The following is a 22,670-nucleotide window of genomic DNA, read 5'->3' as shown; positions in this document are numbered from 1 at the left end:
CAGCAACTCTGCCATGCAAATAAGTAACACCAAGTTTGGAACAGAAACCATGACAAAAATATTTGCTTCTCTGTTTAGAGCACATGGCTAATGCCCTTAAACATGGCTTTGAGACTTAATTTCTAAATACACCTAATAGTGGGGGGTGCCCACAATGTAAAATGCGAATTTTCAGGATATTTCAACAACATAAATAGTTCACAATGGATCTTGGAAGCCACAGCTGAAGGGAGGAAAACTAGGTAATGAGCATATGGGATTTCAATGAAGATGTATAAAAATAATATTCAGTAAGTACTTAGAAACTGATAAACAGCTATCTATCAATTATTAGGGGAAATGAAATTCCTCTTGACATAAAATAAGAATTGTATATGTGCTTAGCAAGGTTACAGCTCTATTAAGTAACTTCTGGTTCTGCTTAGGATTAAAGTTCAGTTAATGTCAAACTCATTTGGTGACATAAAGACATTGGATCCTCAACTTTTTTGAAGCACATCAGCATTCAGTATAATTCTCAGTTTAAAACAGTGTGATGCTAACCAGTATAGCATGTACACAAGTTATTTAGAAAAAAAAATTCTTCTGTCTTCTCTTAAAAAGGATGAACCAACATACAAAATAATCAGATACACAACTTGAATGTTGGAAAGTTCTGATCCAGTTCTCTATTTAGTGCTGCACAAAATAAAGCAGCCCAATTTCATACTTTATAAAAAGAAATGGGCTGGGTAATGAAAGCAAAATGACTAAATCAGCAAGGTATCCCACTGGGGCTATAGTCCATTTTTTTTCTGCACTGTGCCATGTAGACCTATATTCTGTGCTTGGGTTAATATTCAGTGCTGGAACTGTGTTCCAGAAATGATTGCTGAGATAACATTACTTCTGTGTCTATTACTTCTGTCAGAACACATATAGATATAGATTGATTTGAATTTATGAAGTGTATTACTATTTATTCCTCCTAATAGCAAAATAGATATTTGCAATAAATAGGAGATGACGTTCATTCCCTCTGTGCTTTTATGAGAGTAAAAGAAGTTTAAAAGGTGCTGGCTAGTCTGTAAATTAAGGAGACAAAAAGCTGTGCTATTGAACACAAAAGGATCCCTTCAGTCTCTACCACGTCTTCTCAAGTCCTACAACCAGGAACTAAAGAAGTCTGGTCGGTCCAGCAGACCTTAATTGATGCCACTGTGCTTGCTTGGTGCTGCATCAGGCCACTAAAGAACAAGAATAACTTTTCATAACATTTTAACACTTTCCAAATGTCAATATGAAGAAACTGCATTTTCTGGCTAAGTATATAACCTCTGAATCGTGGTTCTGTTAATAGAAATGTTATTCACAGTAGTTGCTTATTAAGTTCCACATGTATCCAGCCAGACCCACAAACTTATGCAGTATCAGAACTTGATAGGATGACCATATGTCCACAACATGGTATGAATGGAAGACAGTCCCTATGGAAGCTTACATTATTTTCATTGATATTTTATCACCAACTAACATTCCTTCTATTATCCTTTTGAAATAATATTTATTTACACATTGCAGTTCTGTAAAGAATAGAATAATCCTCCTTTATTATCTAACAACTTCATTGTCAGACCTGCAAAAATAACACTGCTGAAGTTACATTCCTTGCTTGGAAGGCAGGGTATTTTCATTTGTGCCAAATGAGTGAAGTCTGGAAACTTTTATTTCTTTGTAATTTAAAATAATTTTTTGTAATTTTGTTCATTCTGGTCTTCCAGAATATGAATGAAGTCTATCATTGTGTATGTGAGAGATTTCTTCACTCCCCTCTGTTTTCCAAAACTTGAATGCTTCCTCTGTGCCACCACTATCAGTTCTTGCCCTCTGGCAACAAGATCAAAAGGCAAGTGGAATAAAAGGGAATAGGATAAAAATAAAGAATACAAAAGAAAGATGAACTGGGAGAAGAGCAGAAGAAATGATTAAAGAAAGGGAAAATAAGAGAGATGACAGATGTAAAGCTGATATGTAACAAGGTTATGAATGTTTTAATGCAACTTTTATGGAGACAACCAAATGAGTTTATTTCAGCTTACTTGAAATTCTGTGTGCGTTTATTGATTCAGCAGCGTGAAAGTCGTCAAATGCTCATTATCTGTCAATAAAGATCACAGTCACTGTGCAGGAAAGTCACAGACCAGTTTTTCGAGGAAGAATGTACTAATCTACTACTGAGAAGTAGAGGTTTCAAGGAGCCTCTCTCTAACCATCTGGCTGTCTTGGAATACAAATATTTGAGATGAATGGGTTCTGTGGAGAAAGAGACAACCTAGAAAGGATATTAGAAGTAGTTTGCTAATGTCAAGTGCTGCAGGGACTGTGACTCCACAACTTCCCCAGAGGGAGCAAACAGGGAGGGTTCAGGCACATCTCCGATCCAGGGAGGTGAATCCTTGCCCTGTAGAGATGTGGTGTGTGTTCAGAACAGAGCCAAGCTCAGTGTCAGATCCAGTGCCTGCTTTGGGAGACAGGTGTTTCTCAAAGCCTGAGACAAGGAAAGAGCTGTCTAAAAGAGCTATGAAAACTTAAAGCAGTGCAGTAACTACTCCTGATAGTGTCGCTGTGTATTCAGAGCTCTCCTGTTTTACCAGACTGCGTTCTTTGTGTGATAGAGTCAGTGGATTCTGTTCTGTACCATGCTAGTGAGCATGCACAATGATATTAGTGTGAAAGGAGGGATGGTGCACAGTCCACAGGAGGGAGCAGTCACTCCTCCAACCTGTGCCTGATCCAACGTGCAGTAAGTAGTAAGACTGGGATCCTCTCAGGGGATTCAGTCTGAATGCAAACTCCGCACTGTGAGAGACCGGTATTTAAGCTTTTTGCAAATTTATTTTCTACATGGTTTTTCAAGGATCAGTCACAGCCTAGCCCTGTGGAGAGACATGAACGAATAGTTTTTGTCTTATGAATATCACTCAAGGAGTTTGGGAGACCTTATTAGCCGTGCTTATATCCTTATTTTCTGTGTGCTGCTGTTCAGCAGTTCAACCTCAGGTCTGTTCTGCTGTTGAGACTGCCTAGAGATAAATTTCTTTTGCTAGAGAGGTGGCTCAGGTAAACCCAGGAGCAAACTCCAGAAGGATGGGTAGAATTACTGGCAACAGCAGAGATAAAAAACAGCATGACTTGGTTGTTTTTCTAATTTTCATGTGGAACAGATTTGAGCTTTAGGTGGTCACTGTTGGCTTCTTAATAGAAGTGGGCATTGTAGTGCTTTCTACTGTTAATTCTGGCTGATGTTTAGCGAACATTTTTTTCTCACTGTGCTCAAGAGGAGAAAAGGAATTAAATAATTATGGTCTTGGAGGTCATAATGTGCACAGAGAAATCTGTGTGTTGAAACTTGAATAGCTTTCACTTTCGATCCTACAAAATAAGAAAGACTTTGTTTTCCAGCCACATTTTAAAACCAATACAAGAACAATTGTGTTTGTAACAGTATTACACCAGCATTTGAATATAAGGTGTAAAGACAAGGTGATGTACAAGTTTGCAAGAAACTTGATAACCCTGCTGGATAATAATCCTGCCTAGGAAAGGGGACTAAGTTAAAGTTTTGAGGCTCATTTTAAACTGGTCTTGCACACAGCAAGAAAAGAAGTGCAAGGTTTGAAAGTTCATTAACTGCGCCTGTAAAGTTAGTATTTCATAATGCAGAAAACAATTAATTTGTATTGATCTGCAAATGTGTATTTATTAAAAGTGTGTGCTTTTTGATGTATATGTCCACAGGGACTTCCTCTGGCAAATGCAATAAGTTGTGCAGTGGACACTAAACTAATTTTTCTTTTTAAAGTAACATATTATGAGTTTCCTACAACAAAGGCTTTTTTTTTTAACTTATGTTTCTGTCTCTTCAGTACTGTGCTGCCTTACACAGTGCATGCCTTGCATCTGTTGTGAAATGAGAGCTCTTAATTGTTTTCTCACTTATTTGGACTCTTATTAGCTTGGTGGGGTTTTTTTGTTTATTGTATTGGTTTTGCATGGCCTGGTTTTGGGAGTGCAGGGTCCACAGAGGGGGCTTCTGTGGGAAGCACGGTGCAGCAGGGCAGTGGCTCCTCTCCTTGAGCAGCAAGAGAAATCATGGGTGATGAACTGACCATAACCCCCATTCCCTGTCTCTCCCCACTGTTGGTGGGAAGGAGGGAGGGATTGGGGGGGTAAGGGTGTTTTTAAGGGCTTATTCTAATTCTTGTTATCCTGCTCTGACTTTGCTGGTAATAAATTCACTTTATATCTCTAAGTCGGGCCTAGTTTTGCCCTTGATGATAATTGATGAGTGTTTTCTCCCAGTCCTTATCTCAACCCATGAACCCTTCATTATATTTTGTCTCCTCTGTCTAGTTTCAGAGGAGGGTGAGAAAGAAGCTTTTGTGGGTGCCTGGCATCCAGCCAGCATCAGGCCACAACACTTAAGTAGAAGGGGAAAAATTCCTTTGGCTGTGCAATCAGAACTCATCAATAACTTCAAACATTCCAAGAACATGTCATCCTCTCCTCCCTCTCGACCACCACTTTCTCTCTGTTCTAAGGCTATGATTCCCTCTGCGTCTGTAGCCATTTTGTAGTGTTTTGTGGGAAGTAAATCCAGTCCCACAGGCAGGAGCAAATCCAACGGTTCCATTGGCAGAGCCCCAGTAAGCCTGTACTACATTCTGCAGCAGCTGTTGCAGCATTACTGACTTCTACCCAGATACAGTCCTGAGCTGTATCTTCATTACCTTAAAACAGTGCTATGTGTGCTGCCTGTCATTATCTTCTGGTGAAAAATAAATTACACAAGAGCAACTACAGAGAGATATTACCCTACTTCATACCTGGAGTCCATCCACCTCTTCAGAGATAGAGCAGTATTTGAGGGGAAAGCAGTTTTGTCCAATTTTCCCCTCTATCACCTTGAAAACAGGGAACTGATAATTACAGCAAACCAAAGTTGTTGCCCCTTCCTCTCTAGTGTCACCCGTGTTTTGATCACACTGAAAAGAGGTTGCTGTAGTTTCCTCTGCCAGGGACAGTGGTTCAGGGCACTCAGACTCTGATGTAACTTGCTGATTTTTAGAAAGGTAGAAAAGGGCTTGTTTCTCATTTTTTTATTGACTGTGTTTATAATGTCACAGTGTTTTATAGATTTTTGGCAGCTCTATCTCCATAGGTAACACGGGTAAATATTTACAGAAGTAGCAATAGGAACACCAATATGAATCTTCAAGAGGACTCAACGTCCTGTGAAGTGTATGACTTCTGGTATAGCAGAGAGAGTCTCTTGGGATGTTTTGAAGTATTATAACCATTTCAAAATCTGGCTGTTTTGTTCTGATGGTTCTTAGTTGTCTTTGGGAACAGGCCATGCTCACCAACGTTGCATTTTACCAATGGCAGTGCAAATCGTGCCACTCCTTCTCTGAACTGACACATTTCAAAAATATCTAATGTTACTTCTGTGTTTATTTTCCACGTAGCTTGGCACATCACAGTCTATTTACTGACTGATCATTCCTTTTCCACTCAAGATTTCTTTAGCCAAAAATAAGAGAAGCAGTTTTGAGATCTCGCTCTTTGCAACTTGAACTTTTGTTTTATTAGATAATAATGGAAACTCAAGCTGGTGTGGCAAATGAAAGCTCATTCTTTTCTTTCTTTACACACTCTTTTCCACAGAAATAGGCCATATTATTTTGTTAGTCCATATGGCTTTAAAGCAAAACTGTGTAGGGTTTTGTCAAGATATATGTAGCTCTTGGGAGTTTCCTTTACATCTATTAAAAGACAGAGTTTTTCAAGACTTCTTGGTAACTCATGAGGGAGTTTTTTTGTTGTCCCCCCCCCCATCTGGTTTGGCAGTTCAGCAAATCGATGTGCAGAGCACACTATCTTCTCGCCAGTTTTATAGTCCAGTTACATCTGTATCCAGATACATCTGCTGTGTTGCCTACAGTCACATCATTAAGTAGAGTTTGGGTACTTGATGGCCAGCACAGGGTAATTAACACTGTATCCTAGGAAGGCAGCTTGATTTCTTACTTGCTACCAGTTTTACTGAGAGCCGCAAAACCTGGCTCTGTCACCTTAATGCGTTAATCTGTTACTCACTGGCTAATGAGAAGCTGAACCCAATTTCCAGAACTGGTGAACTTTTGCTGCTTCAGCTGAGGTAATTTACATCTAAGGCTCTTAGTGTCTGTGAACAAATTAGTATTCAGGTTTTTAACCTTGCTTGGAGGAGGTCTTTAGGAGTTAGATTGAACAGTCAGACCAATGTCTGTGTGAGGACCAGAAGCGCTTGCAGAGCGCTCCTGGAGGTGCTGTCATCATTATGGCTCACCCTTCAAAGCAGTATCTGATGACTAGGAGGGAAATGACAGAACCTGAAGTTACTTGGTGTGAACAGTGCAAGTGGCAGCAGAGATGCTTAAGCAGCACAGAGCACAGCCAGTGAAAAATATGAGGTAGCGCTTATTGCAATTTAAATATATTTTATGTAAGTCCTAGTATAGTATTTAGACTGCTCTTGAGAAGATAGATCAGTCTCAGGAGAGCCACAAAAAATATTTGGGTCACAGAAATTCTAATTATGGAAGATCATACTATTCCCCTCTGGACTCCATCTAGAAGTAAAACCTTTTCATTATGTGGTTATCTCACTGGTATTCCATCGCCATTACAGTTTGGGGTGAACATTTTGGTGGCTCCTAATGGAATCAGGATTTCAGCTCTGCATTAGGTGGTGAAAACAAGTTCAGATACAGAGACGTTGACCTGTTAACAGGATAAAACCAGGGAAAGTTCACATTAGTGTTTTAACCAACTAGTATAAGAGGCTAGAGACAGAGAGATGGAGCTGGGTGTAGTCAGTTTATGTCTCAGATAACTGACAGATGCTACATCCTGGACTGGGTTTCCTGCACTGTGTCTGTGTTCCATCACAACAGTGGTCATGAAGACAGTTCATCCATTGCCACTTTATGTTCAGGAGTGCTCTGAGGGCTGTTCCAGGAGGTGCATGACTGAGGTGTATTTTCTCATCTGGAAAAAAAAACAGGTAAGTATTGCTCTGAATTATTAATTAAAATTAATAGACTTTTTCAATGATCTTACTATGTGATACCAGTAAGATTACATAAAATCCTTTGTTTCCAATTTTCTAAAATAAAAAACACAAGACAGAGTCTTCTCAATAGGAATGATTATTCTTCCTATCTGTGCTCTAGGAAACCATATGATCTGCCTATGGGACAGCCTGCATTAGCAGAGAAAAGTAAAAGTTATGCGGGGACCAAACCCAAAGCTGTACTTTGAAAAAATGCTATAAGCATTGGCATGTTCTGGAAAGTTTCAGCAAATGTTGAAAAAAGTCCAACAAGCCGAAACTCCCCAAAAGCACAAACATAAAAAGCAGTTTGCCAACTGCAAAAATTCTGGCTCCTTTCCTCTTCCCATATTTACCACAGCCTCATTAAGCACATGAATTGGATGACTCCAAGAGCTCTTTTTCTGTAGGGCAGTCTGGCACAAACTTGCAACTTGTTCCAGGAACTCCCAATGAACCTCTATCAGAAATAAATAATTATATTGAATAAGCAAACAGAAAGTTACCAAGAAATAACTGTACATGTGTCAGGACAGTTGTTGCAGCCTACTTGCTTGTCAGAAGATTGGGCACTTTTTTCGGTGCTGAAAATTAATATAGTTACTTCCCATTTTCCCCTTTCCTCTGTGTGAAGTGGTGATTATGAGAGAACTGTGGCTAAAGGGAGTACTTTGGTAAATGTAGAGAATACTGTGATACACTTAGGAATGAATAAATTCCTTTCAGATTCTCTGTCATCTGCTAACAAATAGATATCCCGGCTCGGTCAGTTTTGAGCGTGTTCCCCTCCTCCTTTCTCTTGCTCAGCTCATTGCTCCTTCTAACTCCCATCTAGAGGCACTTCCTGTCTGGCTCAAGGCCCCTCCTTACCATCTTCTGCATTGTCTGCAAAACACTTGTGTATTTGTCCTGTACTACAGAGGTGCTGACAGGACATGCACAGTAAAGAGAAGAGCTGTAAAATCATACCAGATGTAAATGGTGCAGGAAGTGAAGACAAGGTATAATGACTATTTGAGTTATGTTCCACAGAAAGAGTGAACATTCTTTAATAAATCTATTTTCCCAGTTATTCTCAGCTTATATCTTTCCTTACTCCATCAAAAGTGAGGTATTGAGCCTTGGTTTAAAGGTAAAATAGGAACTGAAGGCATTGAACTGCCTGTGTTCAATTTAATGTCTCTAAATGCAGATGTACTGAATCAAGTAGCTGCTGTCTAGAGAGCTGTGATGTTTTATGCTACCTTTTTGGCCTTTATCTTACACAGAAAGAATGGTCCTTTTCTAAAATAATAAATGAGCAACTGCTGTGGTGAGTAGAATGAATAAACATCCATGCATTTAACAATGCAAGAAATTGTGTGCTTGTCTTATACAAGTGTGTTAATATTCTACACTTTAGAGAGAATGGAGATAGAATGATAGAGTTGTTAATGTGCTTAAAGGTGAAAAGGCAAAATAATTTATTCAATGGAAAGGAAGGGCAAAGATAATACTCCAGAAATATCAAAGATGTTGTTTTTAATAAGAAATCTGTTTAAAAATATCAGCAATCTAAAGACTAGATCACAAATAATGTGTCTATACTCATGTATCTTCAGGTTCATGAAAAATACATACATTTAGTATTTATGGTTTTGTGTTGGTTTTTCTTTTTGTTGTTTGTTTGGTTTCTTTTTCTTTATATCAAGGTATCTCTGCTGTCTTAATATAAACTTTACTGCTCTGTAAAAGAAATTCAGTCAGTACTATGGACAAATTCCATTGTGAGTCATTTGAAAGAGGGAAAGATCCTAAACCCAGGAAGAGGCAAAGTTGTGACTCTTCCTAGAGACATTTTGGTATTGCAAAGTGGAGGATGACAGTGTTTCAGCCATTTAGCTGAAATGGATTTAGTTGTAGCTGAAATAGGTTAGCTGTGCTTTGCATCCCATTGTCCTTATAGGTTTGGCTGGATGAATGGATTCACCTGGTACCAGTCACAGTGTTCAGAATCAACTGCAATGCTGGGGTGAAACTTCATTTCAACACAGCGTTCCTGTTGTGAGGTGTAATAATTTTTATTATACTTTGAAACTTAATTTTAGATTTTTTTTTTGTTTGTTTGGCTGGTTGGCCATTCTTGTCTGTTACCTGCAGTTTAGAGAACCTGAGACAGAAGAGAACAACCTAAATAGCCCTGGCAGCAAATGAAATTACAGCCTGCTGGAAAGGTCAAAGCAGTGCTGCTCACAATGGTAATCTACAGAATACATGAGGCATTCCATTTCAAATACATCATTCCTCTGTCAGAAATTGCAAAAGAGCACAGAAAATGACAAGAAATGAATCCATAACTATTGGAATGAAGTTGGGAAGAACTTAGACTTAACATGTTCCAGGTAAAAAATAGCCATTTGTACATTACTCTCAACAGTTGCGCCTGAATTACAGGGAGAGCTGGTCCCCCACCTGCTCTTCTCGTCAGTGTAACAGCCTTTCTCCCATTTTGCAGTGAATACTGGGGTAATCACAGAGTATGTGTGCAGCAAGGGTGTTTTAAAATAAGTGTAAATTGTTCCAAAAACATAGGTAGTGTTCATGGTGGAACTTGATCAGTCGGGGCGAATGGTAAACTGTTTGTTGCTACAAGAAAAGAGGACAACCTGATCTCTGCTGCCAGGGCTGATGGATGGAAGCAGATCCCACAGACCAGGCTGTGATACTGACTGATCCTGTCATTTCAGTGGGCTCTCTGTCCCATGTGACATTTGGTGTTCGTGTTATTTTCCTTTGCAGCTCATATTTCCCTGGCTGGTGGAAGCATATGAGGTGTAAAATGTCATTTGTTTTTGGGGATACTTAGCTGCTACAAAGAGGAAGCAATCAGGTCAGGGGAATAGCATGAGCCAAACTGTCACAGGGAGAGAGATAAGAAGCAATGCTGAGTGGTTCTGTCAGGAGCCATGATGCTTTTACAGTATGCAGAATTTCCTGAGACAGTGAGCAGAAAGATGTTGGCCAGTAGGGATTACTAACTTTTAAAATACATAGTGAGAACTCTGTGCAAGGCGAATTCTCCCTCCAGTGCTGTGGAAGGCAGGAGGACAGAGTGCTTCAAGCAGGAGTAATTGGCAATCCCTGGTGCTTAAAATGAAGTGGTGCCTTTGAAGCCAAGCACACCAAAGAATATCTTTGCATTTAATTCATCTCATCAGTCTCAACTCCAGCTGTCAAAATTTTGATGTCAATGGGAATATGATTTTCAGTTTACTTAGTAGTGATGGAAAGAAGGCAATGATAGGTTGTGTTTTGTCACCCTTGTTGTTGTTTGCTGATTCCTTATTTGGAAGCAATTCCTTCCATGGGGCACAGGCTTGTGCAAAGAGAGTTAAAAGTGTCCTGGTGTTGCTTGTCCTCAGTGCATGATGGGGCAATGCTAGACATGTTCAGCACCCAAAGAACTGACTTTTAAAGCAGGCACCTGGAGGTTGATAGGACATGGCAGCTGCTAGGCCACAATGCCTTTCTCAGGGAAACACTTCAAGGTTGTTTCTTTCCCTTATAAAGACTTCCTCTTTATCTGTTCTGCATTAAAACTTCAAGAGTGCTGGAAAGCCAAACCCTTTCTGCTGAGGGATTTCTAGTTTAATCCTTGTCTTTACATGATGTGTGTGCATTTATTAACTTGTGAGATAACTTTTATATCCAAATGATTTGTGCCTGAGTTTGCTCTGTGATTTACTGTTTGATTTTGGCTTCCAAATACTATTTCTTGGAGTTACAGCTAAATGGCATAACTTCCAAAGATGCATTCTGCATAGCAATCCACATTGGTTTTGTTTTGCTTTTCAGTGTTAAAAGTGGTTTACAGAGATGTAATTTTAGATGTAGGTGACTTCATCAAACTTGCATTGCTTTTGCTTCTGGGTAAAGTCTCCTTGTCCATTCTGCAATTACTCAACCACAGAGGAGGAACTGACCCCATATTTTTGTATTAAACTGAGAACAAAAGGATCACAATCCAGATAAAGTTGTTCAAGCGGGAAGGTTTTTCAGGGATCTGACCTAAAGGCTCTTTCCTCCATAAACCCATTCTGTGTTGTCCCTTCCCCTGTGGATAGGGGAGAACAATTTCTTACCCATGTTCCTGCAGTAGCTTTCAAACAGGTGGGAACTGTTACCTCCCGTCAATATTCCTTCCTTAAGCCTGAAAAACCTCAAATTTGTGATATGGACTAAAGAAGTGTTGCTACTTCCTTAGAAATATCTTTAAAAAGTAAAGTTCAGAGTAATCAAACTACTGTAAGCAGGCAGATCTGGAAAGATGAAGTAATTTGTAGGAGAAAATGAAACTTGTACTGGGAAATAGTACAGTAACACTAAGCAAGTGCTTAAGCTGAGGAATAATTATATACAAACTTTCCAAGAGTATGTTGAGGCTAGAAATCAAAACATGGGTTTTAGTCATCATACAAACGAGGTTCTAGAACAGCCTTTTAGTACAGAGAAAAAAGCCCAGCTAATTTTTAGGAGGAGCTTGATCAGTTTAAGAAAGTGATTGCATGATGTAATTATTTGTGAGGGTAGAGAGAACTTAATAGTCTGGGCAGTCTCTTCCAAATCTTCTGTTTCAGCTGAAGTACCTTGTTCAAAAGTCTCCTTAGCCCCCATGTCTCTTGGAAAGATGGAGTATCTTATCGTGGGATCCAAAATATAAACTGAAAAATTTAACAGCGAATACTTTTGTTCTTCCTTCTCACTTGGTCAAAACTTACATCAGAGGGAGTTGTGCTGAGTGAGAGTATCTGTGTGTGTTTCCACATAATAAGTTCATGCCCCACTGTGACTGAATTTTCACTGTACACAAAAATAGAAATTGGTTTTGGGGAGATGAAAAGAATGTCAGATGCAAGTGCTTTATTAATGCAAGCAGCAGTCCCATCCTTAAAGTGTGTTGTGCTGGGAAATTTTCTCCAATGATATGGATTTGCTTTTTTATTTGGAGGTCAAAATTTTCAATAGCAGTGTTGGTAGTGACCCATAAGGCTCATGAGAAAAGCTTTAGCAATAAGCATTCTCCTAAATGCATGAGAATCATTTGTATTTTAGAGGCTATGCTTTTCAAGGTATTATTACTTTTATTCTAATTTGTTTTGGCTCATGCTTTTGTTTTTGGAGGGTTTTTTGAAAATGTTGCTAAGAAAAGGAAAATTTAAATAGCTGCTGTCCTATACAGTATACTTTAAATTTCTTATTTCAATCAAGGATTGAAATCAAAATGAATCTTTCTGGGTTTATATCATATCAGAATACTAAAGGATCAATGGAAAGTAGGTCCACTCTGAAAGCTGGAAAACTTTCCCCACATAATTTGGACAGAAATTTTAATAAGATTCAAAACTATCCTGAGAAAATGTTCATAATCAAATTTTCTTCAAAATCCTTTCTCTAGGATTGGGTTTAAAATGCCATAACATGAAAGGGACAGATGTAAGTATTGCAACTTGAGCCTATCAACAAGATAAAAATAAAGTTTGTCTGCTTTTGTGAAGATTTAGGTTATTTTGACTACTTCCCCTAAGCATTCATCTGTATGCACAACAGAAGTTCTTCTAGAGTCACCTAGGGGACTTATATTTCAAAATTTGTCCCAGTATGTCACCATGAAGAAGCATATGATGAACTTTTAAAATACTTCATACTGCAATAAATGTAATACTAAGCAGAGATCATTTATACATTATGTATGGTAATGCCTCAGGAATATCATTCTGGAAGAAAGTCAGGAAGGAGTGCAGGAGAATACTAAAAAATCTTTTCAGATTAAATTCAACTTTATCACTTGCGGGAGACACCTCCTACTGAGGTGAGCAATCTCATCATATCAGTACATTTCTGCTTCTGCCATTCCTTCAGCAAAGTGCTCATGTGGTTGGATTAAGCCATCTCCTCCTGTTCTATATTTATGTGTTAAACCTTTGGTCATATTTTTTGAGAGAAAGCTACAGATGAGTCTCTGTGTGTGTGTGGGCAGTTGATTCTGTGAGATCTGAGACTATTTTCTCTCTGTCTGTAGCCCTACGAGTAGGACATCATGGGGAGCTGTCACACACTTCACTTGAATTTAACTTTGTGCAGAGTTCTGAAAGTTTCACTCTTCTCCTTTAGTTGACTTCTCCCTTCAGAACTTGTCAATTCAGATATTTCTGAAAGGAAAAAAAAGTCACAAAGGTGAATTGTTCGAATATTGTTAAGATTGCTACTTATCAATGTTACTATCTGGTAAGCTTTCATCTCTCCTACAGAACACAAGCCATAAAAGCAAGGAAAGCAAAAGAACATAATCTATTGTTTCTTGCATATATAAACCAATGCTAACCATGTCTCCCTGTCCTCAGATGCTCAAATAGTAATGAGCAAATAATTAGGTTACATCAGGATACATAAGGAAAAGGGGATGGTCGAGAACCTGTACAAATCCATACCAGGCAAAGTGAATGAGCCAGGTTTTTATTAATTCATATACTTGTGGATTTTTATTTAAAGGTGATCACTACATGTTATTCATCTGTATACTGCCACCTCTCTCTTTTTAGCAACTAATTTCTGTCTACATTTTAAGACTACTTAAAGGAGTAGCAGTAGTGTCAATTAAAAAAAGCAGCAGTGATATGAAATGCTCATTTATTGAAACTTAGCGCTAAGTCTTTGTTTTTTTATGAACCTATTTGGTATTCTTAACTTTGAGTTACTTCAAGTTCATGTGTGTGAGTTCATTCTAGAAACAGCCTAATGGATAGGAATTGTGATCAACCATTATTGATTCTTCTCCTGTTTAATAAAAGGGAAACCAGGCTCATTTAAATGATTTCATTAGAGGAAGACTCAGTGTGAGTCATTCTGTTCTCTTCATGCAGTATTGCCAGCTCTCCACCACACAGAGGCTCAATTTCCTCAGAGCTCTGCCAGCCAGCACCTCTTCTGCTTAGAAAAGAGGAGAGTCCAGGCAGCTGATAAGCTGAGGGAGTTTAGATTGCAGCATCCAAGGAGGATGGAGAGCTGAGAGAGTTCAGCTTCATCAAATAAAGAAAAGGAAGGTGAAACTTCCTGTATGTTTTGCAGTCAAGGGAGAACCTTTGCTTTTCTACCTTTCCCCCTACATTTGCTAACTCTGGATTGACTTTTAATTTTCTCAATATTCCTATTTCTTGCTGTCTATGAAGTCATGTCAGTCAGTATATAAAGAATAGTGAATTTATATCTCTCATTTCTTTCACCCTTTTTACCTCTCTGAGTTTGAGAAACCCACTGTAGAGGAACAGATTATTTTCACGCTATTTTTTCATTTCTGATAGTACTGAAAAGATATTTCCTCAGTGCTGGTTCAGGTGAGGCAAATCTGCCTGGTGTACCATGATTTCCGGTGAATTTTATGCATTCAGTGCAATTCTGTATGCAGAGGCCATCCTGGTCTAAAGGTATGATGGCTACAGAACACAATTTCATAACTGAGGTACAGACTGTTCCACAGTAATACATGATTTCCCCTTTGAGGCAGTATAAAGCTTCATCTTTTAGCCACGGAATGACAGCAGTGGTGACTCTGTGCTTAATTCCCTTGATATGGGTAAGTGCAAGGACTCCAGGGATGAAGCTGCAACAGCAGCATCTCTTGGAGCCAATGCAGCACTTTAGAAAGTGTGCACAGCATCAGGGGGTCCCTCTGGGGATGGCAGAGCCCTCCAAGGTCTACGGTGGCCATCACAATCGTCATATAATGCACATTTTAATATCCCCTGAATTACACTCAGTTCAGTGGCTATTTAATTAACTATTACCTAATTAACTACTTGCTTGAGAGATATCATAATGCTTCTGCAAATGGAGTAAATAGGTGATATGGGAGCTCTTGAAAGTGTATATTAGGGGTTTTATATATATATATATTAGCAATTAATCAGGAAGATGATGTGTATGCAGAATTCTCTAGGAAATGTTTGTGGTGCCAAACTCTGACCTATAAGTTGCTGGAAGGGATGGTTGAGGCTAAGGAATTCTGCAGTCATTTTCCTTCAAATGCTAAGGAGGATACTGCCACCTTCTTCTTAATGTTTGGGTAGGGAAGCAAATGTTTGCATGAAGAAACAGATATTGGCTTTTGAAGTGGAAAATTATTTCAATATGTTTTGAATAAAATATTTCACTGTACCTAAGAAAAGTCTCAATTTTTTTCCCAGCTTGTTTTGAAGAAATATTCTCTTTAATATTCAGTGAAAAGTCAATTATTTCAGCTGGGATTTTCATAGTCCTTGTTTTCATAAGATTGCATTGTGCTCTCAAAACTGCTTGAATACCACTGTTATGGCTAAATTACTGCATAGGAAGTTGTGCAGAAAAAACCTGAAGCATTCATAAACCAGAGCACAATCAAATTTATGTGACTAATACAACAATTTTGTTTTGAACTTTCTTCCAATATTTTTAATCCCAGATAGTAACTTTCTAATGTAAACAATATCACTTGGTGTAATGTTTTCACACGGTTGAATTTGCACCTAGTTTAAGAAAAATCAATATTTGTTAATAGAAGCTGTTGTTTGTCCTTCAGTCAGCTAAACAACCAGCATGGAGCTGGATAAAAGCTTAAAGAGATAGAAGGAAATGAACACAACCGTATGAAGAAATAAGCACAGAAAAATTTAGAACAATTCTATTAGTAATGCAAGGCTCACAGAATTGGGGTTTTCTTTGATTCACTGCTGAAGCTCTGAAGCAGCAGTAAAATGGGAGAGCAGTCGTGACACTGCTGTGCCGAAACTGGATTTGAGAATAGTGTCCCTTTCATCTTCCCTCCAGGGTGTGAGGTGTCAGCTGTTACTGAAAGCATTTCTTGTTTCCAGTCACTGGGACAAGTCACCTCCCAGTTTAACTTCTGTGGTTTATTCCCTGCTTGTAATTTCCTACTGTGCTGCTCTACAGTCAAGGCCTAGAACATTCTTAAGCAGAGCTGATCTGGATTTTGCCAAAAAGACTGCATTATCGTTGGAGAATCATTTTGACTGTTTTCTTTTAGCAGTCCAGCACTATGATTTCCTTGAATTTTTTGTTCTCATACTGATTTTAAAATATTTTAGGATATTCTCAAAATCAAAATAGTTAATGGGTTGGAGAATAGCATTTATAGGGTCATGGTTTCAATGTGTCTGGAGCAATGAAATTGTCTGGAACAAAATGTTTGTCAAGGGGATAAATTAAATAAGCTGCAAACTACTCTCCCCTTGGGAGTCCTCTGGCTCCAACCATTGCTTGGGCATTTTGCCTGTCCTTTCCTCACTCTGCTCCTTGAGGTCTTTGCCACCCTATTGTCCCATATCCTCATCTCAATTTTAGCTTTTTGAAGCCTGCAGCTTCAATCATTTGTGCATTTAACCCTCTGCCTGTTCTATAGTGCTTATTGGGTGCTAAACATTTTTGAATTGTCTATTCCTATTTAATGTCATTAAAATAATAAGGTTAGAGGATGTGCTGTTGATTTGTTTTTTCTCTCAATATTTTACTATTTGCACTATGGCTGGTGTTTGAAATCAGTGGACACAATCAATCAGTAGGTTAAGCTGTAGTATCTCATTAGCTGCTCTGTGTTAATTGCAGGTGTAGGTACTACTCCTCTGCTGTCTTCAGTGACTGTCAAATTAGTGCTGGACAATGAATAAGTCTTCCTGGGTGGTGTAAATTTGCTTATATTCTTTGTAAGTTCTAGGAAATCAAATAAACTTATATGTGTCCCATTTTTCCTTACCATTATCTTTCTCTACTTATTTAATGGGCTTAAAAAATTCCTTCATTTGGTAAAAATTTCTGTGCATCCAAGAATTCAAGGTCGGGTTTTTTTTTTGCTCTATCTCAGTTAATAGCATTGTGGTGCATTTGTAGCCCGTATGCTAACTCGGTGTCATAGTTAATTTTAATTTTGAAAAGAACATTCTTTACTGAAATGCCTAAGGTTTCCCTGCAGTAGCATCAATGAAAGGCATTTCAAGCTGTCCTAGGGAGAGAAAATGAGAAATGAAAAAAAAGCTATAGACTTTGGCATTATCTTTAGTTCACTGACAAGGAATTCTTTAATGTTGAGTTGTGGTCATAAATGGGATGTGAAAGATGCTTCGGGAATAAAAGATACATAAATATTCAGTTGAATTTGAATGGTAAGTTTTTTAAGCATCGATACATGTTTTGCATTTTATTTAGAGCTATTGTACAGTGATTATAATACAGCTCTGATATCACATTAGATATAAAGCCCAGTAGCAAATGTGGAATGAAACAAACAGTAATCTTTAATCAAAGCTTAACATTAGGACAATAGGTGATCATTTTTTAAACTTGTATAAGAAATAGTAGGTTTTCTTCTAAACTGTTAACAAAGAAATCTAAACTGCAGTAAACAGGATGGAAGGTTTTGCCAGAGAGTTAGCAACTCTGCCATAATTAACCAAAATGTTGCCACATTTGGAGGTGCATTTTCCCAGAACAGAGCACTGCAGTGTATTTTCATGACAGTACAGTGCCACGGAGAGCTGTACAGTGGCTCCTGGCTGAACCTCATCAGCGTGGTGCTGCAGCTGAAGCTAAAACTGCCCGGTGGATTTCTGTTGTTGCTATAATTTCATTACAGCTACATAGGGAACCTTCTTCCTGTGTTCAAGGGAATATTGCAGGTGTGCCTTGGAGCAGAGAGCTTTTTCCAGAGAGTTCAGGGGGTCCGACAGCACAGCAAAGCTCCTGGTGGATTTTCAAAAGAGCTGGACTTATTTATGTAAGCAGAAAGGTTTTTCCATAAAAACTCAGCTTTAACTATGGGCTAAGTGAAAAAAAAAACCCTACCCTACATAACAGCAATAGGGTAAAGAGGCACTTGTGTGCTCTGAGAGCTTTCTCATGTGAGATAACTAAGTAAACTAGATCATTTCCACAGGATCATATGTGACTAAAAATATGTTTCTTAAATGGAGCTGCTTTTAAGTGCCTGTGATACAAGTGCACAAAATTAAGCACTTTGAGATAGTCTGAGTGAAGTGGACGAAAAAAAGGAGGAGCTCCATGTGAGAGGTGCTTTGGTGACTGAGAAGAAAGGCCCTGGCCTCAAGGCCATGCAAATTTCTGTGGTCACTCAAGGCAGAGGGGTAAATGATGGAACTGCCTGAGCAGAGAAATGTGCCTTTTAGATGTGAGCCTGAGAGAAATGGGCAATATGTATTTTAAAAGATACTCAACAGGAAAAGAGTTTAAAAGCCAAATAAGCCAACGTCTGGAAGAAAATGGTAACAGAAATTCTTAGATGAGAGGAAATTACATTATTAGATTTGACTATCAAGCTTCTTTATTTCTACCTTTGTGTGTGAGTCGCAGTGAAGGTTTTTGTTCATCTCTTCACACTTCTGCTTGTTCTTAGTGGCCAACAGGTCACCAAAACAGTCTCTGTGCAAAGCCAAGGCAGAAGTTGCACAGTATTATACATTCTATTCAGGATCTGCAGTACAATGTTCCCCCTGAAATGTCTTTTCAGAACCATCAGATTTGAGTCTTTGCCACAGAGCTTCAGACAGAGTGTGTTATTGCCAAAGACAATTCCAAAAATAAAATTAGACATATGGTACTTGGTAATAATGAATGAGCATCCAGGATTTCAATTTGGTTTCTGTAAGTGCTTAGGAATCTGGGTGTTTATCTAAAATAGAATTAAGCAGATGAAAAATGGGTTGGAAATTTTCCCCAGATGAACTGTATTAGAGACTTTTAATCTTTTTGGGCTTGCTAGGAAGAGTCATCTTTTATTCTGCAGTCTTCAATAATTATCAGATAGCCTGTGTTTTGGTTTTCCCTTCCTTCTATTGAACTTTGATCAAGTTACTATTTTATTCTCTGCTCCTCATCTATTTTTAAATAGGTAATATGTCCTTTGGTTCATAAGATCATTGTTAAAGATAAACCTCCTTTCTGAGCAGCAAAGTACTACAGTTATATAGAAGAGCTGCACATTTATCTCAGATTTCATCTGAGTTCCTGTGAGAATGTTAGTTTTAGTATTACTCTTGGGTTTAAAATTCTAACTTGTCAAAGAATTTGATGTTGGGTAGTGAAGGGAAAGAAATTGAAAGAAAATAAATAGACCAGCTTCTGTTTAAGCTTATGGGATCCTATGGTTTATTCATGACCAGCCCATATTTAATCTAAATTACCTCTTTCATCCCAAAACTTTAGCGAATATCAATCTAGTAATTTTAAAATCTGTTTTGTTACCTTCTTGTACCATACCCTGTACTTGATATTGTTGTTTACCTCAACAATGCTAGTATGCACTAGCATGTTTGCCAAAACAATTTAATACTGGATCACAGAGTATGCCTTTATAATAATGAAAGTTTTACAATATGTTACATTTTCACGAATGCAGAAGCCAAAATACGTTTTGGGAGTGGAAGTAAAGGGAGAGAAAAATCATCAGGTCAATGTCATTTTAGTCTTTTTCATTACACGTGACAGGAATTGTTAATAAATAATGAAACTAAAGCATGCTGAAACACTTTTCCATTCAGTGGCTGCATCAAAGGAACAAACTGAAACAAACTAAAAATTACCAACAAACTTGAAGTTAGCAGCTTGTCCACTGCGTACAGCAAAGCACAGCTGATGGATGAGCTGATGGAGGCAGAAAAAAAGCCATGAGAGACAGTTCTTAGAACTCTAACTTGACTTTGGAAACAGAACTGGTGTGAGCAGGTTCACAATCATAGCACATATTCTGCATCAGACAAGCATCTGGAAAACCTGATGAAGGCTAATAGAGGTCACTGGTAGGAATTAAACAAAATAAAAATTAACTTTTACAGTAGTGAGTATGAATATGTGCATGAGTAGGAGTGCTATACAGTAATGTTTTATTTTTCTGGAATAACAGTGCAGAATTAACACATGAGGAGAGCCTGGCTCCTTGCTTTGGAACTGCACTGCCAGAATCTTGGGGCTAGTGAATGAATAGTTGTGAAGATTATTTCCTTACCATTTTTTTTTGGTGTGAGTTTTAGACATGAACTAATAAATCCTGAACATATACACCAGAGAATGATTAAAGAGAGAGGAGTCCTAAATTAAATAGATCTTTGATAGCAGTCCTACTCTGCAGACTTTTTCTGATATATGCTGTCATATCCATCTCCCAGTCTACTTCAACTGACCCATAAACTGCAATTTTAGTTTCAAGGAGTATTTTATGAAATCAATTGGTTGCTGGTATCAAGCTCTTATTTTGATAATGTTAGTGTTTTCTATAGGAAACTACTAAATAATGTCATCAAGGATGACAGAAAGCTTTTCTTCTGTTTATTATGTAAAGCTGCAAACACTGACAAAAAAAAAAGTTAAGGCTTCACCAGGCAGGTCAAACACTCTTCCATTCCATTAGGCACTATTTTTCTTTCTTTCATTCTTTCTCTATTTTGGTTGTTGCTCTTGTTTTTTCAGCAGTTCTAGTGAATACATACTCTGGAAAAATTCCAAAATGCCTCAAGACTAATGCTTTGGGCTGTGAGAGATAAGTGAAATATATGATATTGTCAGTGCTGACACTTTCAAATGCTTCTCTCTAAATAAATTGTATTGAAATTGATCTCTGTAAATCCTTCTTTACATTACGTGTTCTGGAAGAATCTGTCAGTTTACAAAAGTCTATCTTTTTGCTTTTATTTTCTTTCTTTCTTTTTTCTTTTATTTTTTAATGAGATACATGAAAAATTGTGTTTTGTATATATGGTTAATGTGTCAATGTGTTTGCAGGAATAATTATTACACTTCGTAACTGGCAATCTGAAAACAAGTAATTAAGTAAAAAACTGAAATATGTTTATTGTTTTTTTATACTATACTTTTTGCTTGAAATACCTAGGTTTATTGTCTGGATTCATCATTTTATTTTGAGAAATATACAAAGGGTTGATGTATGGTTTTTTGTTGTTTTTTGTTTGTTTGTTTTTTTTTAACTGATTTTCTTATGCATACAGCCTTTGGGAATGAGGAAGCACTTTTTTTTAAAACAGTTTTGTGTAACTGTGCTTTTATTCTGTCTCTTTAACAGGCTAAATAGCCTATTGTCAATAAAACTCCAAATGGCTGTAAGAGAAGCTGGTTTTTAAGACACCTATGTTTGGATAAAATGCCAAGGGATTTATTGGCATAGTCCAGGCAGATGTTTTCAGAATTGCAATCATAAGAAATTCCTGTAAAGTGATGAGCATTTATTAAGTTGGACAGTGACCAATGAATGTGACATACGCTATGTAAAGGGAAATTAATTAGAAATTAATTCACATCCCACTTCTCAGCAATGGGCCAAATCTATTAGCTTATATAACCACATAAAAAACTCAGTGCTCTTTTAAGTACTGATTTGCTGTTTGAAAATGAAATTAACTGCATCTGACCAGACTGTAGGACACCAGCTTGGGTGAAATCTGCTTATCATTGCAGGATGCTTCATAGTATCTCTATATGTGACCAAAAGTTTACTGTCCTTTGTGGATGGCCTGCTGTGGTGAGATGAGCATCTGTGAGAAGCAGTCCATGCACCAAACCAATGGCATGTTACAGAAGTGATGTTTGTACAGGAGAATAATCTGGAATCAGCCATACCTCCTAAATTGGTGTTTTGTCCATTAAAACAGAGCTGCAATCTCTTGGAAATGGAGAATGGAGCAGGTATTTCAGCCTGGGGTATTCAAAGGGCACAGCAACACACAAGTCCTATATCTGCCTTCTGAGGACTGACAGCACAGTGCATGCAGTCCACACTTTGCACTGACAGGGATTTTTAACTTTCACTGTCCTACTGGGCAACAGGCACAAGCTGCAGAGTCACATGATTGTTGCATATCCTTTATAGTTATATTCAAGAGTGAGCAAAGAATTTTAGCCTGTGTCTCATTTGTCAGAGACCATAGGATTCATGTTTTTTAACCTTTCTACAGATCATGGGATATAATTCGCTTTGTAAACTTCCCATGGCATTTTCACTCTGAAGTTTATTTCCAGTTACAGTAATCTATGCCACTGCAAATCTCTTTGTCTATGCAGCTAATTTCTTCTGGTATTGTATATTTCCATTGTAGACATAGGGTCTTGTGGCAAACCCTGTGGGTTGCACCTGTTCCTGGTGTCTAGAGGATACATTAACATTTCTGGTACTTGGTTATTCAAAAAAAACCCCAACCAGTCCTGGAGTGAAAAGGGTAAACTGGGAGACAGGTAAATTGGCAAATGAAAAGGCAGGTTCCTGGGATGTAGAGTGTAGTTCAAGCAGTGGAGCTGTTATTCCAGCCACAGTGTTTTAGTTACATTCTCACTGCACTCCATCAGTTAAAGGCTTAGCTTTAAAATGTTTTATCGGTAGCCATTAAGGTGAGATTCCAGGGTTGTACAAACATGGTCTTGTTGGGGAAATTACAGAAACAGCCAATAGATGATTTGAATGCTGTCTTTAAAACTACCAGGGACAGTTGTA

At 38.1% G+C, this 22,670-nt stretch overlaps 1 long non-coding RNA gene across 2 annotated transcripts in view; it reads left to right on the top strand.

The window, feature by feature from the left end:
- Positions 1–22,670, top strand: part of LOC138114929 (uncharacterized) — a 153,521-nt gene that overhangs the window by 5,608 nt on the left and 125,243 nt on the right. Inside the window, exons 2-3 of one of the 2 annotated variants that reach the window (XR_011152884.1) lie at positions 6,978–7,087; positions 7,943–8,240. The exons of the other annotated variant lie outside the window; for it this stretch is intronic. This is a non-coding gene — a long non-coding RNA (uncharacterized lncRNA). Of the gene's footprint in view, positions 1–6,977; positions 7,088–7,942; positions 8,241–22,670 lie in introns of those variants that run through there. 2 annotated transcript variants of the gene reach the window in all.

Source organism: Aphelocoma coerulescens, chromosome 9 (assembly GCF_041296385.1).
Source record: "Aphelocoma coerulescens isolate FSJ_1873_10779 chromosome 9, UR_Acoe_1.0, whole genome shotgun sequence".
Taxonomy (NCBI): domain Eukaryota; kingdom Metazoa; phylum Chordata; class Aves; order Passeriformes; family Corvidae; genus Aphelocoma; species Aphelocoma coerulescens.
This window is presented reverse-complemented; position numbering and strand designations above follow the sequence as displayed.